The following is an 18508-nucleotide window of genomic DNA, read 5'->3' as shown; positions in this document are numbered from 1 at the left end:
TCCGAATTGAGCTAACATAACCCCAGCAAAAAAAAAATGGAAGTAATTCTCAAGGAAGTACTTCAAAAGCACTTCTGGATGTGCAGTTTGTACTTCTTGTGTTCTTCCAAAGAAGTGTGTTTGAAAAACATCCCAAATGGTCTTTTGCACCAATTTTATTGAATCGATTTTGCATTTATTCAAAAAACGTATTAGATTCAATGATTATGATTTATTTCCAGTTATGAACCATAAAAGTTAACATATCATATGAATTGCATAATAAAGGGGAACATAAATAAAAGTGGGAGATAGAGTTTATAGATTCATTAATTGAAAATTAGCTAACGTTAGCCTCATAAAATGATGTTAAATTTGATCTCTACACGCTGGAATACTACCGTAAAATGGCAATGGGTGTAATATTAAAGTCGGAAGTTAACTCGCATTTCAATGAAATGCATCTATGCCCGGAAATTTTACCCTATTGAAGCAAACCAATATGTAATGAATCAAGAATGAGCACATATTATAAATAATAATATTCATTTATTTGTAAACGTCAATACATAGGAAGCTTAAGGAGGAATATAATATAGGTTTTATACGATTTTCTTATCATTAGTAATTGTACGGTGAAGAATTAAAGAATGTCAGGACTGATGTTTATGTCCTCACGAAGATCGGTTCAGACGGTACTGGCGTCTATCATATCATGGATATCAAATTCAAATCCTTGTGATCATTTATTCATGTACCATGTGATTTAAGAAAGAATGCAAAAAGCAATAAAAAGTAAAACAAAATAGAATCAGACATTAAAATTGCTATATTATTTTTATGTAAGTGGGTATTCATACAAAATATCTGAAAGACAAGTATTGAAACACATTGATATCGGCTGGCTACTAGTACTAATACTACAGAAATATGCAGATTCGATAATTCTTGGAATTAAAAGATGTGTTTTGTTTTGTTTACAAACTTAAAATGTAAATATTGGAACATTTTGTACTTAACGCTGAATAGAGTGAAACCGTCAAAAGTGGGCACCCACGATCGCCTTAATTGTTGGTCACATTTGGGATGTGTCCGGTTTGATTTTATTATTATTTTAACATAAATTTAAACGTTGAGCAGTTATTTTTTTTTTTTTGTTTAACATAAGATTGGAGCACCCAATTGAATTAAGGTTGAATTACACATCATGCATCAATCCGTGCGTTGATGGAAGGGTTGATTTTTTTGCGGCAGACTATTCGAGCTTTTGATTTCAAAGAGAAATTTCAACTCTTCAATCATCGGACGCATTGATCGCGTGGTATGTAATTCTATTTTTTCGTTTTGGTTTCTCAAAATTTTGAAAACACAAACATCTATATATAGAAGAATGTTATTTACGAATTTAACGCCGAAACATATTGAAAAAATCCGGCGTATACTTTATTCTTGGCTTTAAAGGGGATTTCGTTTTTCCTACAAAAGCCGAAAACTTTAAAGTATTTACACTTTTCTAAATTGTTTGCACAGCTCGCATTTATTGTTTTCATTGTGTGTCTACATTGATTATGATGAGACGCTACAACCTGTTTTGCAGTGTGGGAGAAGTGGTTACCTAAGTTAAAAAAATAAATGGGATAAATCATTTATCCATATCTCTAGTTTTGTGCCGGCCATTACAAAACACGCTTTCGATTGGAATAGTGGCAATATTTTAATCCTTTAATTTTTTTTAGATAAACCTCAGGTAAGTGAAATTGTTAATTTTTGTGTTTAAGGCGCATACTAAGTTCGTATTCCACAGGTGAAAATCAAACCATTTTGACGGCAAAAAACTTACTGAATAACTTTTTCATCATTCTGTCTAAATTATGTTTTGCAAAAAAGTTGAATTTTTCCTCATTTTGCACTACAGTTTTGATTTTCTCATGTACAACACGAACTTACACTCTTAGAAAAATATGTTTTTCATATGTTCCGATATAAACAAAATGTGCTTCGGGCACAATTTTAAAACACAATATATTTAAGTGCAAACAAGGAATGTTCCTAAACTAACACTAAATGTTTGGGACATCTATGTTAATATGTTAGAATATATTATGTTTGGCAAATGAATGTTTCATAAAAATCATATGTGTGAATGCAAACATATATAAATTTACAAATTTCGACTAAACATACATATGTTGTGATATTTTATTCAAAGCGACAGAGAGAGTATAGAGAAAGAAATAGAGATGGAAACCGGGAGAGTTGACGGCAGAGTCCACGTGGCAAACAAATGTATGTTTCTGTTAAATAATGTTATGTTTGCGTGGGCTCGTGGGCGCTACAAACTATGCTATATAAGTGTAACTTATAACGATAATTATCTACTGGTGACTATAACAGCTACGTAGTCCAGTGGGTAGTTTGTTGGCTTACAAACTATATAGTCCTCGGTTCGATTCTCCGTGCAGGCGAAAGGTAAAATTTAAAAAATTTATAAAAGTGAATAATTTCTTCAACATTATTTGTATTACAGAAAAAGGTGCCAAGAACTAAAATATTTCGAGGAAGTGAAAATTACGAGTATGTTAGGCAATGAGCACAATCGTCTTTGGGAAACATTCTTCCAAGCATATGATATTTTTGGGCTCAAAATGCTTCCAAACATATGATATGTTCACATAAAACAAACATATTAATGTTTCGGCAGTATCCAATAATATATGTGCTTCCTGCAAAATATGTTTGGAACATATGTTAAAGAAGCGATTTTTTTTTAGGGTGTAGTACCGACATTAAAATTGTAATGGTAAAGGACAAAAATAATTAGAAGGGGTATAAAAAATTGATTAGGGTACAAAGTGGTTCTGGTTAGATGTAAGAAATTATAGTTGTTCGTTTTTATAGTTTATTATTTTCGCTCATATTGAGAAACAGCGTTCGCAAAAAAAATATGGCCAGCAAGCGCACTTATCAGAGAAAAGTTAAAAGTGAAAGAGAAAGGCTTGCAGAGATATTAGAATGTGGTTCTCGTGGATAGCAAAAAAGCTCTGTTGAAGAAGAAATAACTTCAAATCCTCTTGAAGATGTCGAGGAAGATTTGGAATGTATGGAAGAAATGTAAGTAGAAAGTTTTATGGTTATGCACCCTCAAAAAAAAAAAATCGCTTCTTTAACATATGTTCCAAACATATTTTGCAGGAAGCACATATATTATTGGATACTGCCGAAACATTAATATGTTTGTTTTATGGGAACATATTATATGTTTGGAAGCATTTTGAGCCCAAAAATATTATATGCTAGGAAGAAATTTTCCCAAAATTTTTCCTAACATACTCGTTATTTTCACTTCCACGAAATATTTTTGTTCTTGGCACCTTTTTCTGTAATAAAACTAATGTTGAAGAAATTATTCACTTTTATAAATCTTTTAAATTTTACCTTTCGCCTGCACGGAGAATCGAACCGAGGACCATACAGTTTGTAAGCCAACACACTATCCACTGGGCTACGTAGCTGTTATGGTCACCAGCAGATAATTATCGTTATAAGGTACATTTATATAGCATAGTTTGCAGCGCCCACGAACCCAATGCAAACATAACATTATTTAACAGAAACATACATTTGTTTGCTACGTGGAGCAGTGGTTAGCATGTCTGCCTTGCATGCAAAGGGTCGTGGGTTCAATCCCTGCTCCGACCGAACACTTTTTTTGTTTTAATTTACACATTTATATTTATACTATATTACATTTTTATTATGAAACTTCGAAATGTGGGTTATTAAAGATTTATAGTCAGTAACAGTGCTTGATATAAACGAAATTGACTGATTTTTGGATAAAATATTATTTTTTATTGCAAAAATAACAATTTTGTAACAAAAAACTGTTTTTGGTACAAAACTTTAAAATTTGGAAGGTATTCAAAAACTCCAACAAAAGAACGTGGAGTCGAGTATAAACATACATAAATAATTTTATAATATAAACATACATTTATTTAGGCGTGAACAGTTTTTTACTGGAATTTAACACCATCGCTCTAAAATGCCTTTTATTTTTCTTTAATAATTCATTTTAAAGAAAGTAAACTTTTTAAATTGTTTTAGCTGCAAAACTCGAATTTAATGCCCGCTTTTATATTTGAAGTTGTCCGTCAACTCCTCGTGGACTACTTATTAATAAAGAGGAACTAAACTTTGTTTTTATACATTTTACTGTGTAATTTTTCACTATTTCCTCCTTATTTCATTTTACTGTCCCAACTCTAAATAAACTATAGTGCCCTGTCGTTATTTTTATGAAGACCCCTGATTTCTTGTAACGAACCAAGAAAACAGTTGTGCCCATAATGCCAAAATGATAAACAAAACACATGTCCACGCATACATAAAATGCTGCTCTCAAGACGAAAACATATGCTGTTTGTTTTTCAAATGTCTATTCTCTTGGTTCCGAATGTCCATTCTCTTTATTCAAATTAAATATTATTTAGACTTAAGCATATCAAATTTTTGGCCTTATCATAAAACAGTTTTCCGAAACAACATACAAGCGGGTTTCACAGAAATTGTTCTCTTTTGATTATTTCGCTGTGTTATGTTGATATCTTTCGTCAACTCTCCATATCTATTTCTTTCTCTATACTCTCTCTGTCGCTTTGAATAAAATATCACAATATATGTATGTTTAGCCGAAATTTGTAAATTTATATATGTTTGCATTCACATATGATTTTTATGAAACATTCATGCCCCAAATATAATAAATTCTAACATATTAACATAGATGTCCCAAACATTCAGTGTTAGTTTAGGAACATTACATGTTTGCACTTAAATATTTTGTGTTTTAAAATTGTGCCCGAAACACATTTGTTTATATCGGAACATATGAAAAACATATTTTTCTAAGAGTGTGGAGAAGCCAACAGCAATACGACAAAAACTCCGCAAGTGGTTCACGGATTTTGGACCAAGTGTAAAACATTGCACAAGTCTTCTTTCCATTTTGAAATCAGAAAATATGGACGTTCCGAAAAGTGTTGGAGGTATTTTGATACGGAACAAGTATATACAGCAGTAAGTTCGGCCGGGCCGAATCTTAAACACCCACCACCATGAATCAAATATTAGGGTTTCCTTTGAAATTTCAGAGGGTTTGAGGACAAATCAAGCAGAGCAGTTTAACCAGTACACTTTACGAAGATAAATTTAAAGATTTTACCTATGAAGACTATATCAGATTCTGGATTTATAAGAACCATTTTTGTTTGAGTTTTAGAGGAATCATTAACATCTCTTGTAAGTGTGCAAGAAAATTATAAAATAATGTTTTGATTTTTCACCCGAGATATAAAATCTGGAAATTTTACATTGAGTTTCAAGCAATTTTCATGATCAGTGCGCCTTCTATACTCTCAAGAAGTGAAATCGGTCTATATGGAGGCATTACCAAATGGACCGATAAAAACTTAATCCGATACACGTTTTTGTGAGCCTTAAATACCAGAATATTTACAATTCCAGGCAAATCGGATAAAAACTACGGTATCTAGAAACCTAAGGTGTTAAATCGGGAAATCGTTCTTATGGGGGCTATACTAAAATACGGACCGATACTCACCGTTTTCGGCACACCTCTTTTTGGCCTCTAAATACCTCTAGATTTCCAATTTCAGGCAAATTGGATAAAAACTACGGTTTCTATAAGCCCAAGAAATAAAATCGGGAGATCGGTCTATATGGGGGCTATACCAAAACATGGACCGATACTCACCATTTTTGGCACACCTCTTTATGTTCCCAAAATACCTCTAGATTTTCAATTTCAGACAAATTGGATAAAAACTACGGTTTCTATAAGCCCAAGAAGTAAAATCGGGAGATCTGTCTATATGGGGGCTATATCCAAACATTAACCGATACTCACCATTTTTGGCACACCTCTTTATGATTCCAAAATACCTCTAGATTTTCAATTTCAGGCACACTGGATAAAAACTACGGTTTCTATAAGCCCAAGAAGTAAAATCGGGAGATCGGTCTATAGGGGGCTATACCAAAACATGTACCGATACTCACCATTTTTGGCACACCTCTTTATGGTCCCAAAATACCTCTAGATTTTCAATTTCAGGTAAATTGGATAAAAACTGCAGTTTCTATAAGCCCAAGAATAAAATCGGGAGATCGGTCTATATGGGGGCTATACCAAAACATGTACCGATACTCACCATTTTTGGCACACGTATTTGTGGTCCTACAATACCTCTAGATTTCCAATTTCAGGTAAATTGAATAAAAACTGCGGTTTCTATAAGCTCAAACATGGGCCGATACTCACCATTTTTGGCACACCTCTTTATGGTCATAAAATACCTCTAGATTTCAAATTTTAGGCAAATTGGATAAAAACTACTATTTCTATAAGCCCAAGACCCCAATTCGGGAGGTCGGTTTATATGGGGACTATATCGAAACCTGGTCTTAGAATTTCTCCCTGATCAAGAATATATATACTTTATATAGTCGGAAATCGATATTACGATGTGTTACAAGCGGAATGACAAACTTATTATACCCCCGTCCAAGGCCGTATTCAGGGGGGGGGGGGGTGAGGGGGATCAAACCCCCCCCGAAATGAATGAATATTTTTATATAAATAAATATATATTTTTAGCTGCATAGAAAAATCTTATCGAAGATGTTGAAGAAAAGCTGGATGTTTTATTTTGAAAAACGCTTACCTATAAAACTTGCACAAATCATAGAATACTAGTTGAAAAGCCCGTCAAACGACGGTCGAAAAAAACAAATTATTTTTGTTCTCGCACCACAAATTTCATTTTTGGAAAATGTATTTCTGCTTTTTATGTGTGTTTGTTGTTCTTTTTGTGAACATGACTCGCTTTGTTTGGCCATAGCAACAACAACGAAACAGCCACACACACGTGTGTAAATGAAATGGCGCAAAACCTGCGAAAAGAACCTGCCTAATTCAGCGATTGAAGCAATAAATAAATTAAAAATTTTGGTCACTTTGCCAATTACTCAGGGATGGAAAATACAATTTCACTGGAAGATTATTGTCAAGAGACTGAATTTTAAAGAAAATAAAATTTTGACAAAATTTTCTATAGAAATAAAATTTTGCAAAAATTTCCTATAGAAATAAAATTTTTACAAAATTTTCAATTGAAATAAAATTTTGACGAAATTTTCTATAAAAATAAAATTTTGCAAAAATTCTATATAGAAATAAAATGTTGACAACAATTTCTACCGAAATAAAATCGATAATATAGAATCGCATTCTTTTTTCGACTAAAACTTTCTTGAAGTTCAATAAAATCCTGTTTTTGACTATGTCTTTTACAAAATCGAAATTTTCTTCCCACATGAACATGTCTGTTTTGCCATATTTGTAAAAGACTATTAGCAAATAAGGTTGATAAAAACTTTCTCAAAATATTAAAATATTTTGTCAAAGCTATTGTACCATAAATCTGATATCGACTCAAAAATGTCTACACAAAAGGTACTAAATCATTCGCGGGGGTACTACGGTACTGACCGGGGTGAAAAAGGTTTGAAACAAGTACTATAGTACTGCATTTGCTATCCCTGCAGTTACTACGTGCTCATCCGAACGTTCATTTTCAACAATGAAGAGATTAAAGACGTATCTTAGAAATTCGACTAGCGAGAGTAGACTCAAAGGATTGGCATTAATGTCGGTTCATCGCCGAATAAATGTGCCGACTGAAGAAGTCATTGATTTATTTGCGGCCCAAAAAGCCCGTCGGCTCAATTTAATATTATAACAAGTACACGCAAAGAAAAAAAAAACGTTTGGAAAACGTGTACCGAAAACGTTTTTCTTTTGTTAGAGTTTTTTGAATTGTTTCGAAAATTTTAAACTTTTATCACCAAAAAAATTCGTTTGATACAAAATTTTTATTTTTTCAATAAAAAAGTTATTTTTGAAACAACAACACAGTCCATTTCGTTTATATCAAACACTGTTCTTTTCTGAGTTTAGGTCTTTAATAAGACACATTTTACAGTTCAAAATTTAATATACTACAATGTAATGTTGAACATTTTTTCGGAATCTTCCGAACATATCTGGAATATATGTTAAAAAAAAAACAAAAACAAAAAAACTTTGGTCGAAGCAGGGATCGAACCCACGACCCTTGGCATGCAAGTCGGACGTAGCAACCACTGCTCCGCGGTGCCAAACTAAATGTTTGTTTCTGTTAAATAAACTTTGTTTATTCGGTTCGTGGGCGCCACAAGCTATGCTATATAAATATAACTTATATGGATATTTATCTATTGATGACCATAACAGGTACATAGCTCAGTGGTTAGTGCGTTGGCTTACAAAGTGCATGGTCCGCGGTTCGATTCTCCGTCCAGGCGAAAGGTAAAAAAAATTATAAAAATAATATAAAAAAAAAATTATAAAATCGTATAATTTCTTCTACATTGTTTGTATTACAGAAAAAGGTGCAAAAAACTAAAAAACTTCGTGGAAGTGAGAAAGATGTGAGGGAAAATGCAATTAGCAAGAAAACAATGTTTTTTTGAGTCAGCCTTTATGAAATTGTTTTTACATCCTGGAAAAGAATAAACGTTTATCACAAAAAGTATATACTTTTCTTCCAAATATACTTCCTTTCAACGAAAAGCAAATGAGAAACGAACTTTGTTTGTCTAAAATTTCGTTTGGGAGGAAAGAATTATTTTTTTGCGTGTATATACAGCACTAAGTTCGGCCGGGCCGAATCTTAAATACCCACCACCATGAACCAAATATTAGGGTTTCCTTTGAAATTTCAGGAGGGCTTGAGGACTTGAGGATATTCCCGAAGATAAATTTAAAGATTTCACCTATGAGGACTATATCAGATTCTGGATTTATAAGAACCATTTTTGTTTGAGTTTTAAAGAAATCATTAACATCTCTTGTAAGTGTGCAAGAAAATTATAAAATAACGTCTTGATTTGAAATCTTAAATCTGTAGAAGTAAAATCTAGAAATTTTACATTGAGTTTCAAGCAATTTTCATGATCAGTGCGCCTTCTACACCCTATATGGAGGCATTACCAAATGGATCGATAAAAACTTAATCCGATACACGTTTTTGTGAGCCTAAAATACCAGAATATTTACAATTTCAGGCAAATCAGATAAAAACTACGGTTTCCCGAAATCCAAGGAGTTAAATCGGGAGATCGTTCTTATGGGGGCTATACTAAAATATGGACCGATACTCACCGTTTTCGGCACACCTCTTTAAGACCCGAAAATACCTCTAGATTTCCAATTTCAGGCAAATAGGATAAAAACTTCGGATTCTAGAAGCCCAAGAAGTAAAATCTTGAAATCGGTCTATATGGGGGCTATACCAAAATATGGACCGATACTCACCATTTTCGGCACACCTCTTTATGGTCCTAAAATACCTGTAGATTTCCAATTTCAGACAAATTGGATAAAAACTACGGTTTCTATAAGCCCAAGACCCCAAATCGGGAGGTCGTTTTATATGGGGACCATACCAAAACATGGACCGATACTCACAATTTTTGGCACACGTATTTGTGGTCCTACAATATCCCTAGATTTCCAATTTCAGGTAAATTGAATAAAAACTGCGGTTTCTATAAGCCCAAGAAGTAAAATCGTGAGATCGGTCTATATGGGGGCTATACCAAAATATTGACCGATACTCACAATTTTTGGCACATGTATTTGTGGTCCTACAATACCTCTAGATTTCCAATTTCAGATAAATTGAATAAAAACTGCGGTTTCTATAAGCCCAAGAAGTAAAATCGGGAGATCGGTCTATATGGGGGCTATACCAAAACATGGACCGATACTCACCATTTTTGGCACACCTCTTTATGGTCATAAAATACCTCTAGATTTCAAATTTCAGGCAAATTGGATAACACCAACAAAATTGGATAACACCAAGACCCCAAATCGGGAGGTCGGTTTATATGGGGACTATATCAAAACCTGGACCGATATAGCCCATCTTCGAACTTGACCTGCCTATCGTCTTAGAATTTCTCCCTGATCAAGAATATATATATACATTATATAGTCGGAAATCGATATTTCGATGTGTTACAAACGGAATGACAAACTTATTATACCCCCGTCACCATTCTATGGTGGTGGGTATAAAAACAGAGACCAAGTGAGAACCGTTGCGCCTGGAGAATTGTCAATATTGGTTTGAAACAACAGTTAATGAAGGCAGAGAAAATTTTATGCAAACTTCTTGTTGACGATATATGTCTTGATATTGGCATGGATGGTCTTCGACTATTCAAAAATTCTTCCACAGGATTGTGGCCAATTTTGGGCAAAGTTGTGGACGTAGCATGCTTAGGTGTTTTTCTTATTGGTACATATATTGGTCCAGGCAAACCATTTAATGTAAATTTATTTTTGGATGATTTAATAGAGGAAATTAAGACATTAGACGAGGGAATAGAGCATCAAGAGAGAAAGTTTAAGGTTGAAATTAGGGCAATTATATGTGATACCCCAGCTAAAGCATTTATGTGTGCGACGGTATCACATAATTCGTTAAATGGTTGTCACAAATGCAGCCAACGCGCTATAAGAATAAACCAAAATACAGGTTTTTTCTTCAAAAAATATAGGTGTTAAACGAACAGATGAAAGCTTTAAAGCCAGGAGGGACGTCGAACAATTTGTTTTAGAAATGGCGTTAGATCTCTAATCTATCGGAGTTAGAAAGTGTGACAATTCCTCCTAGACTGTATGCATCTTTTGTATATGGGAGTAATGACGAAAATGCTAAATTTATTAATTAGAAATAAAACTAACCAAACCATCACATCTACAATTAGAACTGGATTATCTAGCGTGTTGTGTTCATTTGCCCCATATAATGTTTGTGAATTTGTTAGAAAGCCGCGATCCTTTGATGAAATGGCAAAGTGGAAATCAGTAGAACATACACAGAAAAAAAGGTGTCTTGTTAATTTTAGGACCAGTTTAACTTCCACATAGTTCAAAAAATTTACTGTAATATAGTTCATTTTTCGTAACCACTGCGAAAATTAACTTAGCTAAAGGAAAACTTATAAAACTTCAGTAAATGTTTTTTAGTTCACTAACTACGAAATGGGACGGATTTTTCCTTAAATAAATTTCCAATACAATAGTTAATGCATCGTTGATTGTATTATAAAAAGACATAGGCAATATAAAAATCTTACTACGAAATGTGGACAATTTACTAAGAAAATTTTTTGTATGGAAAAAAATTTTTGTAGTAAAAATTAACTTAACCACAGTACCGATTCGTATGGCGGCTTCCTACTGCTTATTTCGGTTTTTACTATAAGTTGGAGTATATTTCCTCACATTGAAAATTTTAGATAAAGTAGAATAAATAGTAGTTAATTTAATCCTTGACGGGTGTATATAATTTTTTATGGATTCCTCGTAAATTTTGAATATATTTTACCTTATCCTATAGATAGAATACCAACTAATCAATAAACGTGATACTGGAAATTGAAGTGAGAAGAAATTATGAAATTATTGCATCATCTTTTTTTTTTGTTGTTTGTGTTTGTTATAGCGATGATGTTATGGAATGTGTGTTGTTGGTATCTTTTGTGGTGATAGTTGTTTTGTTGCAATAGCGAGATCAGAAAGGGATCATGTGTGTGTGGAGTTGTTTTTCTTTACATATGTGTCCTTTATGACTATTTGTGTCTATGAGTTTTATTGGTGCATTCAGTTCTGTTGATGCATTTATGAAGCGCACACGTGGTGTGCTTGCGTGCGGTATTTGTGTTTATTAATAAAAATACATTTATTTCGTAACATTTTAGAAACTGATAAGTGAATGGTGTGATGTTAGAGAAAACAAAAACACTTTATATTGATAAAAAATAAATAACTCTAAAATAAATCACATATTAAGAAACTGTATATTTCTATTAATAATTTAAAATTAGTGCGGTTTTAAATTGGTTTACATAAAAATATTCATAATGAGTGGTAATAAAATGATCTATATTTACTCTACATCTGGATCACAGTACAATTTTTTGAGTCTATATTTTTATGTTATAGCGAGTCCTTAAGGTGTGTACTAAGTTCGAGTTTAGGTGCTAAAATCAGAAATAAATCAGTAAGAAAAGTATAAAATTATACGCCTTCGATGCAAATTTAAATATAACTTGATGGAGAATAGCTCGAAACAAGTTTTTTATTAAGTTTATATTCTTTAAATGGATTACACGATTAAGAACAGAAAATCGTTTTTAAGCTTATGTAGAACGCTGTTTTTATACCCACCACCATAGGATGGGGGGTATATTAACTTTGTCATTCCGTTTGTAACACATCGAAATATTGCTCTAAGACCCCATAAAGTATATATATTCTGGGTCGTGGTGAAATTCTGAGTCGATCTGAGCATGTCCGTCCGTCCGTCCGTCCGTCCGTCCGTCCGTCCGTCCGTCCGTCTGTTGAAATCACGCTAACTTCCGAACGAAACAAGCTATCGACTTGAAACTTGGCACAAGTAGTTGTTATTGATGTAGGTCGGATGGTATTGCAAATGGGCCATATCGGTCCACTTTTACGTATAGCCCCCATATAAACGGACCCCAAAATTTGGCTTGCGAGGCCTCTAAGAGAAGCAAATTTCATCCGATCCGGCTGAAATTTGGCACATGGTGTTAGTATATGGTCTCTAACAACCATGCAAAAATTGGTCCACATCGGTCCATAATTATATATAGCCCCCATATAAACCGATCCCCCGATTTGGCTTGCGAGGCCCCTAAGAGAAGCAAATTTCATCCGATTCGGCTGAAATTTGGTACATGGTGTCAGTATATGGTCTCTAACAACCATGCAAAAATTGGTCCACATCGGTCCATAATTATATATAGCCCCCATATAAACCGATCCCCCGATTTGGCTTGCGAGGCCTCTAAGAGAAGCAAATTTCATCCGATCCGGCTGAAATTTGGTACATGGTGTTAGTATATGGTCTCTAACAACCATGCAAAAATTGGTCGACATCGGTCCATAATTATATATAGCCCCCATATAAACCGATCCCCCGATTTGGCTTGCGAGGCCGCTAAGAGAAGCAATTTTCATCCGATCCGGCTGAAATTTTGTACGTTATGTTAGTATATGGTCTATAACAACCATGCAAAAATTGGTCCACATCGGTTCATAATTATATATAACCCCCATATAAACCGATCACCAGATTTGACCTCCGGAACCTATTGGAAGACCAAAATTCATCTGATTCAGTTGAAATTTGGTATGTGGTGTTAATATATGGCCTCAAACTCCCATGCAAAAATTGGTCGATATCGGTCCATAATTATATATAGGCCCCATATAAACCGATCCCCAGATTTGACCTCCAGAGCCCCTTGGAAGAGCAAAATTCTTGCCATTCGGTTGAAATGTGGTACGTGATGTTAGTATATGGTATCCAACAACCATGCAGGAATTGGTTCCTATCAGTCCATAATTATATATAACTCCCATATAAACCGATCCCCAGATTTGACCTCCGGTGCCTTTTGGAGAAGCAAAATTCATCCGATCAGCTTGAAATTTGGTACGTGGTGGTAGTATATGATATTTAACAACCATGCCAAAAGTGGTCCATATCAGTCCATAATTGTACATAGCCCCATATAAACCGATCCCGAGATTTGGTTTTGGAACCTCTTGGAGGAGCAAATTTCATCCGAGTGAGTTGAAATTTGGTACATTGTGCTAGTATATGGTCGTTAACAACCATGCCTAACTAGGTCCATATCGGTCTATAGTTATATATGGCACTCAGATAAATCGATCCCCAATCACACAAAAATTGGTCCATATAGAGTTCATTATTGTATATAGGCCCCATATAAGCGACCCCCATATTTAAATTCTTGCTCTCTACGTACAAAAAGTCCATATCGATTCGTTATTATTTGTAGACTTAACTATACATAACTTTTTTGTCTAATATATACCATGTATGGACTAAATCACAGTCTTTCGTAGAAGTTTCTACGCAATCCATGGTGGTGGGTACATAAGATTCGGCCTGGCCGAACTTGCGGCCGTATGTACTTGTTTTAATTTAATATGATGAATTGTTTTCAAGTTATTCCAATATATATAGCGGAAGTGCCTTAATTTTGAACATAACCGTATATCTCAAAAAGTCGAGCTCTTAAAAAAACAAGTGTAAATTTGGATTCAGCGACCTGAAATTACTAAAAATTTGATATAAATTTTAAATGAATACAAAAACGGTTCAATTTTGTTCCCATGTATTTCTAAAGAAAACTAATCATGAAAAATTGGGATTTTAGCCACTAAACTCGAACTTAATATCCACCATAAATACTAAATGCTATATTGACAAGTGGAAATTATATCTAATTTTATAATATTTTTATTTCATTTATATTCTGAGAAGGATTTCAAAAATGACCCATTTGTGCATGGATATGATTCCACTAATATAGTAATTGGATGATTTTTTTCAATGTGGTAAGTTTTTCGTCCATTTGTAATAAAGCCAAAATTTCTATTTATTACAAATAATTTTCATTTGCAGGATGACAGCAAATCTAATGGTATTTTTTGGAATCTTCTCACTGTTTAATGCTAACTAAGCTGATATCCCTATTTGCTCTAAGAAAATTCTCTTGTAAGTTAAAGATCAAAATACCATAGAATTTGATAATATTTTTATATTTTATATAGCTTTTTAACTTCAGAGGCTTATGACGCAAATCCACACAACAAAAACTAGCGAAATCGGTAAAATTGGACAAAAATGAAATGAAAATAGCAACTTATGGCATATATCTTTCATATGGATAGAAAATGGAAATTCATATTAATTAGTTTCATTCTACTAACATAGAATATTACTCTTTTGAAGAAGCAATTACTAACTACCGAAAAGTAACAGCATACAGTGTACGAATAAAAACATTTCTTTTATTGTATATCATAAGCCATAGTTTTATGTAATATAATAATAATTTTTTGAAATAAAATACTGGTAGTTATGAAAAATTGTCTTATATTGTACGAAAAATTTCTTAGTTGTATACAGGCTTGTTGTACCTTTAATTCCTCAATTTATTTAATTCTTTGAAAATTATACTGATAAACAGTTTATTTGAAACCAATTTTTAAATATAGGATTCCCAAAAACTTATTCATTTTTCCGGATAGCAGGAATATTTTGAATGAGTGTAAGTACATTCTTCCCACAGCGTAGTAAGAATGAACTAAAATACGATGCAATACATAAACTTATTTATAAGAAAATCATGAACTTATCTAGATGAAAAAAATCTTTGGCGCCAAATCATGGTCATTCTTACTATGGGTTAGTTCATTTTTCGTAAACAATAGTAAACTTTTTTTTCGGTGTAGACAGATAGCACTCTATACAGGTATACTCGTAGTTTTACTAAAATATTTTGTTGATTCTTCATTCTATAAACATTTTTGCAGCTTCTTCGTAGGATACAGAATATTGTTGAATAGCAAAATATTCAACAAGAACATTTGTAAAAAAATTCGGAAAATTTGTTTTATAATTTCGTCCAAGAATTTTACAAATTTTATGGAACTAAAAGTTTAACGTATCATATACACAACATTCTCCATTTATCAGATTGTTATCCAGAATATGGCGATTTAATTAATATATCGGCGTATAAGTTTGAAAATTTTTTACAAAAAATTAAGGTAAGTGTCAAGATGAATTATACAATAAACAACTCTACATATCGTATTAAAATATTTGAAAATGGGGCAATGATAGGCGAAAAAAAGAGTGATGTAATTCCTTTCTTCAAAGACTTAATTTGTTCGTTAGATTTAGATATGGCATATTCCGAAAAGTGGAATACACAGCCCGAATTTATATATCTAGAGATGCTATAAAAATTATGTATTTATCATATAAAGAAGGAATTGTACTTGTATTGAAGGAATTGTACTTGTATCTTTAATTTTTTAATTGTGTTTTTTTAATGATGTAGACTTGAAAACCACGAGTAATCGAAATCCACAATGCGACCAATCGAAACTAGTTCACATGCTTCAAGTTCGGCCAGGCCGAAGTTTATGTACCCTCCACCATGGATTGCGTAGAAACTACTTCTAAACACTGCCATCCACACTCGAATTACTTGAGTTGCCGATGGCAATGTATCTTAAAACCTCCTAACACCGTCTTCTAAATTGTAAGTAAGTCTATATGTGGTATATATTAAATCAAACAAGACCGATTAAATACGTATATAATTCAGTTTGACAAAATTTTCTATAGAAATGAAATTTTAACAAAATTTTAACAAATCTGAGAGTCCGTTTATATGGGGGCTATACGTAAAAGTGGGCCGATATGGCCCATTTTCAATACCATCTGACCTACATCAATAACAACTACTTGTGCCAAGTTTCAAGTCGATAGCTTGTTTCGTTCGGAAGTTAGCGTGATTTTAACAGACGGACGGACGGACATGCTTAGATCGACTCAGAATTTCACCGCGACCCAGAATATATATACTTTATGGGTTCTTAGAGCAATATTTCGATGTGTTACAAACGGAATGAAAAAGTTAATATACCCCCCATCCTATGGTGGAGGGTATAAAAACAAGTAAGTAAAGTCTAAAGTCGGGCGGGGCCGACTATACCCTTCACCAAAATTTGTGTTACCATCTCAACTCCTTCAAATTTGTTTAGAGTTATTATGATGATTTATATTTCCATATTCAAATATATATACCCGATTTGAAGATATGTGGTCTATTGTGGGTTATGATATATTATTTGGCCAAGTCGGGCGATATTTCTACAAGTCGGAGCCTTATTTAAAACTATACCATTCTGTGGAAAGTCTGGCATTGTGTAGGATATGATTACGATAATGGGAAATCATCACAGAATTTTGTGTAAAATGTGGGTATTTTGGCAATATTTGTATAAACCGGAAGAACAATTATATTGAGGATTTATTGAAATTTGGACCAAATTAGATCACGCGTAGAAATTATCAAGTCAATTGGAGGAAAATGCCATTAAAATGGGATTTAAATATGAAACAATCTACCATATTTCACCAACTCTGACGTACGTATACATGGGAGCTGTATCAAAATCTCACCGATTTTGACCAAATTTGACATGCATAGTTAGAATAATAATTCTGCAATCTCTGCAAAATTTCACGAAATTGGGAGTATAAATTTGGCCTCCGTGGTCATATGAGTGTAAATCGGGCGAAAGATATATATTGGAGCTATATCTATATCTGAACCGATTTCAACCAAATTTGGCACAATTGACGATATTATTAAACGTACTCCTTGTGCAAAATTTGAAGCAAATCAGGACAATACTCTGGCTTTTGAGGTCATATAAGTTCAAATCGGACGAAAGATATGTATGGGAGTTATCTGAACCGCTTCAACCAAATTTAGCACACATAACGATACCAATAAACATACCTCTCGTGCAAAATTTGAAGCAAATCACTGCAAAACTCTGGCTTTTGAGGCCATATAAGTGCAAATCGGGCGAAAGATATATATGAGAGCTATATCTAAATCTGAACCGATTTCAACCAAATTTGGTACACTTACCGATACTATTAAACGTACTCCTTGTGCAAAATTTTAAGCAAATCAGGGCAATACCCTGTCTTTTGAGGTCATATAAGTTCAAATCGGACGAAAGATATATCTAAATCTGAACCGATTTAATTCAAATATAGCAAGCATTAGTAGAATATCAATACTGCTCTTTATGCAAAATTTCACGAAAATCGGTGGTAAACTTTGGCCTCTGTGGTAATATGAGTCTAAATCGGACGAAAGATATATATGGGCGCTATATCTAAATCTTAACCGATTTGGCTGATATTTTGCAAGTTTTTCGAGACTCATAAAATATTGGGATGTACGGAATTTGAAGAAAATCGGCTGATAAACACGCCAACTGTGACAAGATCGGTGATAAATATATATCTAAATCTGAATCGATTTTTTCCAAAATCAATAGCGATTATCTCTGTCCCAAAAAAACACCCAAATGTGAGTACGATCGGACTTAAACTGCGACATGTACTTTGCACACAAAAATACATGAACAGACAGACGGACATCGCTAAATCGACTCAGAATTTAATTCTAAGCCCATCGGTATACTAAAAGATGGGTCTATGACTACTGTTTGTTGGCGTTACATACAAATGCATAAACTTATTATACCCTGAAGGGTATAATTAAGCGATACAATTAATTTTTGTGATTAATTCAATTAAAATTTTTGTTGACCCAATTAAATTTAATAGAATATTATTTAAAAATCAGTTAAAATTTTAATTGGAAATATTTTGGTGATATTTTTTTCTGTGTATATTCGATTTCTTGAGCTTCCTGGACGAAAAAAATTTAT

General features: G+C 33.3%; 1 protein-coding gene and 1 long non-coding RNA gene across 2 annotated transcripts in view; one reads left to right on the top strand and one right to left on the bottom strand.

The window, feature by feature from the left end:
* The window catches only part of LOC142224397 (uncharacterized), a 488359-nt gene that overhangs the window by 232301 nt on the left and 237550 nt on the right, over window positions 1-18508 (bottom strand). The gene's annotated exons all lie outside the window — the stretch shown is intronic.
* LOC142224398 (uncharacterized) lies at window positions 14494-15031 on the top strand. The gene is made up of 3 exons (XR_012719145.1): window positions 14494-14572; window positions 14640-14732; window positions 14789-15031. It is a non-coding gene; the product is annotated as an uncharacterized LOC142224398 (long non-coding RNA).

Source organism: Haematobia irritans, chromosome 2, assembly GCF_050003625.1.
Source record: "Haematobia irritans isolate KBUSLIRL chromosome 2, ASM5000362v1, whole genome shotgun sequence".
In the NCBI taxonomy this organism is placed as follows: Eukaryota; Metazoa; Arthropoda; class Insecta; order Diptera; family Muscidae; genus Haematobia; species Haematobia irritans.
This window is presented reverse-complemented; position numbering and strand designations above follow the sequence as displayed.